Here is an 11,255-nt window from a genome sequence, read left to right as displayed (position 1 = left end):
AAACGATTATCTTAAGTCATTCAAATTTAAACTTAATTCAATATAATTCAGACTTAATATATGTATCAATTAATCATTTGATATTTAATATGATTTTGGATCTACTTAAACAACTAAATATAATTACTTAATTTATTGTCTAATTTAATATGTGTTTTGAATTATCATCACTTAAAGGAATTGAGTCTTCACTTAATGCACGTTTAATCTTTCCTTTAATTCGATTCTTGTATACTCTTTTTCTTATTATTGACTGGTTGTATCACAATCATACTTTTTACAAGAGTAATGAAGTTATGCTTGTTTCATAGTATGGTTCGACTAAGTTGTTTCCGAGGTTTTTTTTGACCCTAAGAGTCGAATTGAAAATTAGCCTAATCTCTTGTAAGGATCCGACTTGATTGCCCAAACACAGAGTCAAAGTAAACCTGAAACTACATGAAGTATCTTGAAGAATAAACCAACGCTTGGGGAATTCTACGGAAAATTGAAAATTTATTTGAAATAGCCAAATTAGCCGATAATCACTAGTGCCCCCTTTACTTTGAATTTGGGGTTCTTCAAGAACTGAGTAAAAGGTTTTTAGATGTTCAATGTTCCAGGGCCTTGGCAAAGCTTTTCCATTTTCTTCTAATTCGTAAGTACCTGGCTGAACCACCTTGACGACCTTAACAGGTCCATCCCAAGCTTTTCCATGTTTGCCTTTTCAACAATTTTTCCTGTAACTTTAAGTTTTGTGAAAACATAGTCTTCGACTTGAAATTGTCTTGGTTTGACCATCTTATTAAACTGTCGGATCATTTATTGTTTTGTGCTATGGCCTTCAAGAGTGCGCTAGGCAATTTCCAAAATAATTCTCCTAACGCACACATGTTTTTCATGCAAAAATTTACAAGTGCACATAATTAGCTACTCATAATGTTCATAGCCCAAAACATCGCACGTCCAAAATGCTTGTAGCTATCACCAACTTTATCATTGACTGCAAAAAATTTTCAACGAAGAAATGCTTACCTACACCAAATAATTTTGTTAGTAATGGAGAATCAAATGAACCCCAATATTGAGTAATTTATAGGAAAGCATCTCAATTCACAATCAAACCATCACTACACTTTTTATTGAGACATAATACGCAAAGCATTTAGCATGATATGCACTAACAAAACCATCATGTACTGTATAGGGAAGCATTTAGCATTTAGCATTTAGCTTGATATGCACTAACAAAACCATCATGTACTGTATAGGGAGGCATTTAGCATTTAGCATTTAGCATTTAGCATCAAATTCACAACCAAACCATCACAATTTAGCATGATATGAATCGCGAATAGGTACACAACTCCATCAAAATGCATTCATTTAATAGTACATCTTTCCCCACAATTCCGACTCAAACAAAGCATTAAGCATATGCCAAAGACCAAAACCCATGACAACAAAATCCAAACAAAAGGTGCCCAAACAAAATCCAATTTCATCCACAAACAACATCAAATCTAACAGAAGTCACCAATACTCCTAATTGGACTAAAATGCCAACTAGCTAATGCCATTATAATTAAAACTACACCACAAGCCGCCAATACTCCTAAATGGACTAAAATGCAAACCAGCTAATGCCATTGTAACTAAAACTACAACAAAGCCATCAATACTCCTAATTAGACTAAAATGTCAACCAGCTAATGCCATTGGAACTAAAACTACAACATAAACCGCCAATACTCCTAATTGGACTAAAATGCCAACCAACTAATGCCATTAGAACTTAACTACAACACAAGTCGCCAATACTCCTAATTGGACTAAAATGCCAACCAGCTACTACCATTGTAACTAAAACTACAACACAAGCTATCAATACTGTGAGCAAGTTCAATTACTGAAGCATGTTTTATAATGTGATGTACAACTAAATGCACCATAACATCAAAAAAAGCCGGTGGAAATATCATCTCAAATTTGCATAAGGTGTAAGGAATTTTTTTTCAAGGTCTTGCAATTGACCAGCACTTATGTTTTTAGAGCAAAGGTCTCGGAAAAAAACGTAGTTCAACCAAAGGGTTATAACATCTTTTAGTAAAAACCCACGAAGTGCAAAGGGAAGCAACTGCTCAATAAAAAACATGATGGTCTCTTTAAACATGATATCTTTTGTCCATTATCTTTAATACAAGGAGAAATGTTTGATAGATATCCATTGGGAGATTTCATTTTTGCAAACATACGACATATGGCAACCTTGGGATCTAACCTCAATGTATATATAGCAATAGGAACATGTACCTTACCATCAACCACATTAGGATGCAACTTATCTCTGATTTTTATCTTCACCAAATCCAATCGAGCCTTCAAAGTATCTTTGTTTTTGCCTTGTATGCTCATTAAAGTACCCAAGATATTATCAGCGACACTTTTCTCTATATGCATAGCATCCAAATTATGACGAATTTTTAATTTCCTAAAATAAGGCAAGGTAAAGAAAATGCTTTTCTTTTTCCACCCAAACAAACTATTAGAAGCATCCCTTTTTCTTTAATTCCCAACACTCTTCCCATATTTTGCTTGTGAGAATCGGCTATAATGTTGTAATAAATCATCCCCACTCAATGGAACTGGTGCAACCCCTTTTTCAATTTTACCGTCAAAAGAATTGGCATCATTTCTCCACTTATGATTCATTGAAAGCCAATGACGACGCCCTAAATAACCACCCTTATGCGTCAATGAAGTCTGTTTAGTTTCCTTATGACAACATAGACAAGCGTCCTTTGGTAGACCATCCAGACAAATCTGCATATGCAAGAAAGTCATTGATAGTCCACAGTAGTGATGCACACAAGATGAAATTTGTATTAGAGTAAGCATCATAGATTTCAACACCAACCTCCTAAAGCACCTTTAGCTCCTCAATAAGTGGTTGAAGGTACACGTCCATTTTAATTCCAGGACTTGTTGGGCAAGTATTAGTAAAGATAGCATAAATGAATAAGGTTTCATGCATAACCAAGCCTTATGCTATGTTGTGAATTATTGAAAGGCTGAAAGCCATCACAAGTTAGTCAAAGTCTAACATTTCGCACCTCTTTAGCAAATTCACTATACTCTTCATCAAATGATTTCCATGCAAAGGAGTCAGATAGATGTCTCATTGTATCATCCACCGCACTCGCATTGTCATCCTCCAAAAATGTATCATCCTCCTCCTCCCCAGAAAGGGCATCATCATCTATGATCCTATCACAATTATTCACTTTATAAGTTTTAGTAGCATCCCTTTCTTTGTGCCAATGCATGTCTTTAGAAGTCTTTCTACACATATACAACATTTGTAGTCCAAGCTTCAATAGAAAATATCTTAGAACTTTTCTAGACATCTTTACCCCCTTAGAATAGCCTTCCTTTTCTTGTTTCAACCTTGATAAACCACAAGTGGGACACTCAATCAATTTTTCATGCTCTTTCCAATAAAGAAAACAATCATTTTCACAAGCATCAATGTTATAATAATCAAGGCCTAATTCTTTAATGAGTTTCTTAGCGTAATAAGAAGTTGAAAGGTTAGCTCCATAGCCTTGACGTTCTAATTGGACCAAACTATCAAAAGAGTTATCACACCAATTATTCAAAACCTTTAAAATGTAATAATTTAACAATATTTAACAGCTTAGACATTGTTGTGCCATGCATTGTTAATGGTTCTTGGTACTCCTCTAAAAGTTTGAAAAACTTTTTGGCATTTGCATTAGGTTTCTCATACTCCTCAACATCATTTAAAACCTCTTCAACACTCCAACATTCATAGCACTTATTCCACATGCATCTTGCAACATTGTGAAACCACTATCAGTCATTCGACTTATTAACATCATCCCCATCACTTGATTCAACTAATTCTTTACTTTTTATACATTCCTCTCTTAAGGAAGTCTAATCCTACATCACATTTTGTTTTAAGAAATATATTGCGACAACTATTACAAGGACACCTAATAGTAGTACTCTCTTGATCATCTTCTCTTTGAAAAGAGCCAAATTTTGAAACTCATCAACACCATTTACATTATCAATAGATGAACGATCTTTTACTTTAACCCATGCCTTATTCAAAATTATTTCCTTTAATTAAAGTTTATAATAATTAAATTATACTCCCTCTAATTCAATTTACTTGTCCCATTTAGATTGAGCACACATATTAAGGGTAGTGGAGGGGACCATGAAGGTGATAGTTAGGGTATTTTAAGAGTTCGAATTAATTATTAAGCATTCCCTCCTTTTTCATAATTAAAGTAGGTAGAATTCAAATTTAGAGGGAAAATTCAATTGCACATTACAATTCATTTAATTTACATATTTACATTCTCTAATTTTATGATTAACAAAGTTCAAAAGTTCTTAAAATAAAATTACATTATTTAAATTACATAATGTAAATTTAAACTAAAATAAATCTTCATTTCTTCCTTTATTACTTCAACGTCTTTTATATGGCAACCATTAACGAACAACTCTCTCGCCACATGCGCATGCGAATATTAAATCTTTCATTGACTTCAGATTTTAAAAACAAAGACAAGTAAATTGAATTAAAGGGAGTATAACATTCAATAATATCAACCAAAACTTCTTATAATGCTGTTAACAAGTAAAGACGCGCGCGCGCGCACACACACAGATATATATATATATATATATATATATATATATATATATATATATATATATATATATATATATATATATATATATGTGTGTGTGTGTGTGTGTGTGTGTGTGTGGGTGTGTGTGTTCTTTACTTGTTAACAGCATTATAAGAAGTTTTGGGTGATATTATTGAATGTTATACTCCCTCCAATTCAATTTACTTGTCCTATTTCCTTATTAGGTAAGTTCACCTTAGTTGTCTCATTTCCTTTTTTCGCATGGTTTTTTTACTAAATCATCCTTATTTACTATGTATAATTACAAAACTACCCTCACTTACCTAACTAACCTAACCTAATTAACCCTCACTTACCCTAATTAACCCACTAACCTTTCCCTCCCTTTTAAATAAAACCTCCTCCCTCAATCACTGACATTACCCAAAACCCTAATTTTTCATGTCCCCTTCATTTTCCACCTGTGTTCTTTGATCTTCATCCTTGAAGATGAACATCATCATCTTCTTCCTTCGTTCTCCTCATCTTCATCCTGATTTCCCCTCTCTCTCTTCTTCATCTTTCTGGGTTCTTTGATCTTCATCATCATTTCTCCTCTCCCACTCACTAACATTACCCAAAGAACCCATAAAAGAACCACCAACAATTAGACAAAGACAAAGTAATTAGAGAAGTGTACAGCAGATTTAATCCATACGCATAGCAGATGTCAACTGAAGGAGGCAGGATTCACTGGGTTAATTAGAGAAAGACAAAATGTACAGCGAAGAACCCTTAAAAATCATACTAACTGAATCCGTACGCATAGAAAGACAAAGCAATCGAACCTAAGTGAAGAACTACAACCCACAAATTCATGGGAAAAAAGGAAAAAAGAAAAGAAAAGAAAAAAAAAAAAAAAAAAAAAAAAAAAAAAAAAGCAAATCAAAATTACCAGCCGTGGGTTCGCTGGTTTAGGAGGCAGCTATAAGGAGGAGGTCATTGCGGCGTGGAAGAAACGACGGTAAAAGCGTCGGCAGAAGCACCGGCTGACTCAGCTGTCGACTGTCGTGGGTTTTGAGAGGGACGCGGGAGGTTTGAGAGGGAAAGGGGATTTCAGTGGATTTGAGAGGGAAAATGATATTAGCTTATGTTTAATAGATAAGGGTTTTGAGTCGTTGAGTTTTGGCAACGACTTTGTTGTATCTACATATTTATTTATTTATTGCAACGATATATGCGGTTACGAGTTAATTAATTAGTTTTAACAACTAAAGTTTCGTTGCAAAAAACGTGGGTTAAACTGGGAAATTATTTTTAGTGGTGGGAAGTTAATTTTTTTTTTTTTTGGCGACGACTATTTAGCAACAACAAAGGATTTCGCAAAAACTCGTATTTTTCGCAATGAAAAAAAATTAGTGGTTGCTAAAACTTGTTGCTAATAATGATTTTTCTTGTAATGTAAGATTTCAAGGTTCGAAAAACATTTTTCTATTTTAGGAAAAACGCCTCCTTGTATTCTAACCAATTTCAGCTAAAGGAAAATACATACCTTCGTAATCTTTTCTCGTAAATATTAAAGATTTAAGCAACAAATCTAATGTTTTTAATTACAGCAAGCCGACAAGCTCGGTCAATGCGATTTCTTGAGAAATCGAAATCTTTAATATATACATATATGTGCTTGATAACTAACACTAAATTTAACTTAACCAGCTAATGAGCTTTGCTGAACTTTGATTTTATGAAATAACAACTTTTTATTCAAACTTTAATACAGCTAATTCCTATATCATATTCACTTAAATCTCAAAACCAGTCACCCTTCATCTCAAGTATTGATACTTCTTAGTTCTTAATCCAATGTTTCTTATAAATTCACATGTTTAACATTCAATAAATTATTCAAGTTAATACATGTGAACAAAGTACGTATTTCTTTTATTTTTTTATTTACTCTGAAATTCATAATTAATTCACATTTTACCCTCATGTAACAATTTTTAATCAATTCACTATACCCAATCTGAGATCAACCTCATATTTTTTATTTGAAGACAAACCAATATGTTAAAAGTATAATAAGCTCATTGGACATGATTTCATACTCATTTATACAAGCTATAAGCTATATTCATGCTCAAAAATTAGTTCCCAACTCTAACTTACGCTATAACTATGAATCCCAGTTATAGAATCAATTCTAAAACCAACTCTACAATCCAATTCATAAAATGCATTCATAACTAAACTTGACGCATAAAACCATATTCCCTTCGACATAATTGATTCCCATTTCAAACTCTTGTTCTCATTCCCATGCATAAAACTAATCAACATACTAACTTATGTTCTATTGTTCATACTCAAACTCCTTATTTAATATCTTGTCAATTTACATAATTGTATTTTAACTCATACTTAATTACACCGTCAAAATAAACATATCAAACACATATCATATTTTATTTTCGCATTCCAATCCATTTTTACATTCACTCCCTAGCAAAGTCACCCAACTTTCTTCTACATTCATAATAGACTTATTGAATATCAAATCATATTCAAATGTATGTTTATACCCTTAGCTCAAACTCAACTTATCAAGTATTACTTCGCAACCCAATTTGTATCCATATAATCAATTTATACAATCTCAATTTCATATTTATATTCCCAATCAATATATCAACTACAATTTTTCATTTCATATCTAACACATAATAATATACTAAGTTCATAATCAAGTTCCACTTTTAATTTTAATATAGTTTATCCATATCAAGCTCACATTTCCAACTCCCAACTCATATGCATGCCAAGTACATCGAAGAAATTCACCCCATTATATGGCTTAATAATACCAATACTAATATGCCCCAATTCATAACAATAATTTGAATGCCAAATTCTTCATTTACAACTAAGTCAATTTAACACCAGAAAATAATATCCAATATCAGTATACTTTAAGTATAACCTAAACTTAATTCTTATCCATCACAATCTCAAAAACAACTGAACAATCATATTCACTTTAATTCTATAATTATCTAAATTCAATTGTAAAAATAACAACTAATCAAAACTTAGTTTAATTTAAGCCTGATAAATTTTATTTAGTTGAAGTGTACCTCAAATACCAATTTCTCCTCCTTAGATTTTTATTCGCCAATTGCTAATTTCATTTTTTCATCTTCAATCTCAAGCATACAATCCTTCAATTTTCATGGCAAATTTCTTTATATCATCTTGCTCATTTTATTTTATTCTCAAGACAACAAAATATTAATAACCAAATTCTAATTAATTAAACTAGATTAAAAAATTCAGTTTGATGTGTATACCTTATTAATGGAGAAGAAGACCAACAACTATGTATTGGTCAAATAAGGAGCCACTCACGGCAAGGTTGGCTGACAAGCTGGTGTGACCTGGTGAGATCCGGTGGCTGGTACGGTGCTGGAATTTGTTGGGTCGTTCTTGAATACTCATTTTGTTGTTGCGAGGGAAGTGTGAATTTTTGTGTGCAATAATAAGGGGAGTAAGAAGATAAGGGCATAAGGTCTAAGGGGGGTTCACGTAAAATCGTGTGGGTTTCTTTTTAAAGTTTCTTCATTATTATTATTATTATTAGGACTGCACACGGTCCGGTCGGTCTGGTTTGACAGAAAAATCAGATCAGACTAGAAATTTCGGTCTGAAAATTTTTCAGACCAGACCAGACCGTTCTAGAACGGTCTGGTCTGGTCTGGTCTACGGTTTTTTTTTTTTGTATTTTTTTAATTGAGTGAGAATCCTACAGACAAACAGCGGGGAAACCCAAGTCAACTGTTGGTTCCACTGTCATATATTATCAGTTATTTTATGTGCTTCTTCCAAATGTCCTGGTCTGCTAAGAAGATCAACCAAGCAAGCATAATGAGCCTGCACAGGCTGCATATTACACTTGTTCTGCATAACACCCTCCACTGGAATGATGCCTTCAGCCACAATTTGGTCGAAATTGAAATAGCTTCTTTCCTTTCCAATGAAACCCATATGCTGAAAGCATAGTAATCCAAGAAACAAAAGCATTATCTGCTATTTCACCCGAAACACATAGTGAAATGAACAGATAAGTTGCACCATAGCGCAAGAACCGAACCCTTTTCCAACAAAATCAGAGTGGACAGACAAGCCAAAATCAATGGCAGTGACCTTACATAAGCCCCAAGCACAACAATGATTGTTGCCAAGTCCGACAGAACCCACTAATGAAATCGTAAATAATCGCCTCGTAATCGCATATAGAATTGCCTTGCGCTTACAGTACAACTCAACAAGAGAGTTAATCAAAAATCTCTTGAAATCAAATATCCTAGTACTCAAATTATAGTCATGTAAATCTTTGCAAAGCCAGTGATCATAAACACCTCATTCAACATTCAGAATTCCAATCAAACCCTAAAACTGATAAATTCCAACAAATTCCAATCAAACAATTTAACATTACGAGATTCATTCAACATTCAACTGAAAATTAAGCAATTACACATGTTTTTTTAAGAAAAATAGAATGACTGAGTAAAACAGAAGTCAAGAAACATAAACACAACCAGATACTTAGTATTTTGACCAGTAAAACAGAAGGCTTTTCCCATGGTTTTCTCAACAATCGGTTAAAGAGCTTGAAAAAACCCTAAAAAATCAAAAAATCAACCAATATACTTACATTACGAGATTCTACACTTGATTCCGTGGTGACTGCTGAGATTGGAGAATGAAGATTGGAGGAGGAGCGTCGAAGCCTCGAAGAAGCACAGAAGCACTGTCGACTGTCGATGGGTTGAAGGCTTGAAGCTTGAAGAGTTGAAGCCTCGAAGGAGGCGAGGAATTAGAGAGGAGGCGAGGAATCAGAGAGGAGGCGAGGAATCAGAGTCTCAGAGAGAAGGCGAGGAAGAGAGGAGAATGTCACGATTTCTGAAATGGAGATGGAGGCAGCCAGCAGGAGTTCATGAGTAGTTGCCCTAATCCCCTAAAATTTGATTTTATTACGGTTTTTCGGTCCGGTTTGGTTTGAAAATTTTAAAACCGGGATTGGACCGTAAACCGTTTAAAAAAAAAACCGGACCAGACCATTTAGACCGTAGACCAGACCAAATATTTAAATTACGGTTTGGTTCGGTTTGGTTTACGGTTTAGACCAAACCGTGTCCAGCCCTAATTATTATTATTATTATTTTGGAAAATGAATTTTCATTTGCAACAAAATAAAACAGATACATTATGGTTAGGCATCTCAACCTACTGTAGATTTACATCAGTATGAAGAAGGAACCCACCATCAAGGAAAGGTTGTACCAGCTCAATCTTCATGTGCATACAATAGGCAAGACCTCAACAAAAGGAAAACAATACATTAGCAGACAATATCCCTAAACCACGAAATGGTTTGAGACTCGGCTGAATATAAAGAAGAAAAACTAATCTTAATTTCATGTCGGACAAGATCTAAAGTTTTGTCCACTATGCTCATACGGAGTTGTCAGACTACTTCATTTCTGATTTTCCATATGTAATAACATAGATTGCAGATGCTAGCAATGATCACCTTCCTTTGAAGCATGTTGCTTTCAATTTATGGTTGATAATACTAGTGATCATCGTGGGGTAGTTGTGTAGGTGCAGCCAACTACCGAGCTTCTTAAAACATCTTGCGCTGAAGGGGCAAGTGAAGAATAAATGATCAATGGTTTCAATCGCAGATAGGCACATAGGGCATTGGTCATCCTCAATTAGCTTCATATGGAAGAGTTTGTTCTTGGTTTTCAGCTTCTGCAGAGCAATTAGCCAAAGAATAAACTTACTTTTGGGTGTAGAAACTCTATTCCACACAAATCTACTCCAAGGCACTTTGGGTAGGGGTTTGAAGTTTTCCTAGTAGACATCCTTGATGATATACTTTTCTTGCAAGATCCAAGCACTGAGCTTATCCTTTAATGGACATATTTTCTTGAGGGACCAACTAGCAGTTATGGGGGGTTGAAGATCACCCAGTTACCTCCTTCCATGTAGACGCCATGTACCCATTTGACCCATAGTGACTCTGAGAGGTTAGCCACATGCCAAGCTAGTTACACACTACAGCTTCATTCCATTTGTCTAGATTTCTTATGCCCAAACCACCTACTTTCTTTGGTTTACAAACATCATTCCAGTTGATACTGCTATGAGCTATATTGGTAGGATCCGCATGCCAAACATAGGCTCTACAAATAGCATTCACTTTTTTAATGACTAATCTTGGAAAAATAAAGAGTTGACACTAATAAGTACAGATGCTCTGAAGAACCACGAATACTAGCTGGACTCTTGCTGCATAAGAGAGAAATTTAGAGTTCCATGATCGAATCTTGGTTGTCATCTTATCAACAAGAGAGTCACAATCAGCTCCAGTTATACACAAGAACATATACACAAACTGCAATCTTCATTTATTTCTAACTAATGGAAAAGAGGTCGTGAAGCTAATTGTAACACCCCTGAATTTCCAACCTCTTATACAAAACCAAAAATCGCATATGACAGAAGGAAATTCGGATGTTACATTTAAGATAAAAT

At 34.2% G+C, this 11,255-nt stretch overlaps 1 long non-coding RNA gene across 1 annotated transcript; it reads right to left on the bottom strand.

The window, feature by feature from the left end:
• Window positions 1-382: 382 nt before the first annotated feature.
• On the bottom strand, window positions 383-8,240 carry LOC130805022 (uncharacterized). Its single transcript, XR_009040128.1, has 2 exons — window positions 8,000-8,240; window positions 383-1,014 (listed from the first exon to the last, which is right to left on the bottom strand). It is a non-coding gene; the product is annotated as an uncharacterized LOC130805022 (long non-coding RNA).
• Window positions 8,241-11,255: the final 3,015 nt, after the last annotated feature.

Source organism: Amaranthus tricolor, chromosome 2, assembly GCF_026212465.1.
Source record: "Amaranthus tricolor cultivar Red isolate AtriRed21 chromosome 2, ASM2621246v1, whole genome shotgun sequence".
In the NCBI taxonomy this organism is placed as follows: domain Eukaryota; kingdom Viridiplantae; phylum Streptophyta; class Magnoliopsida; order Caryophyllales; family Amaranthaceae; genus Amaranthus; species Amaranthus tricolor.
The sequence above is the reverse complement of the archived record's forward strand: the minus strand, read 5'-3'. Positions and strand labels throughout refer to the sequence as shown.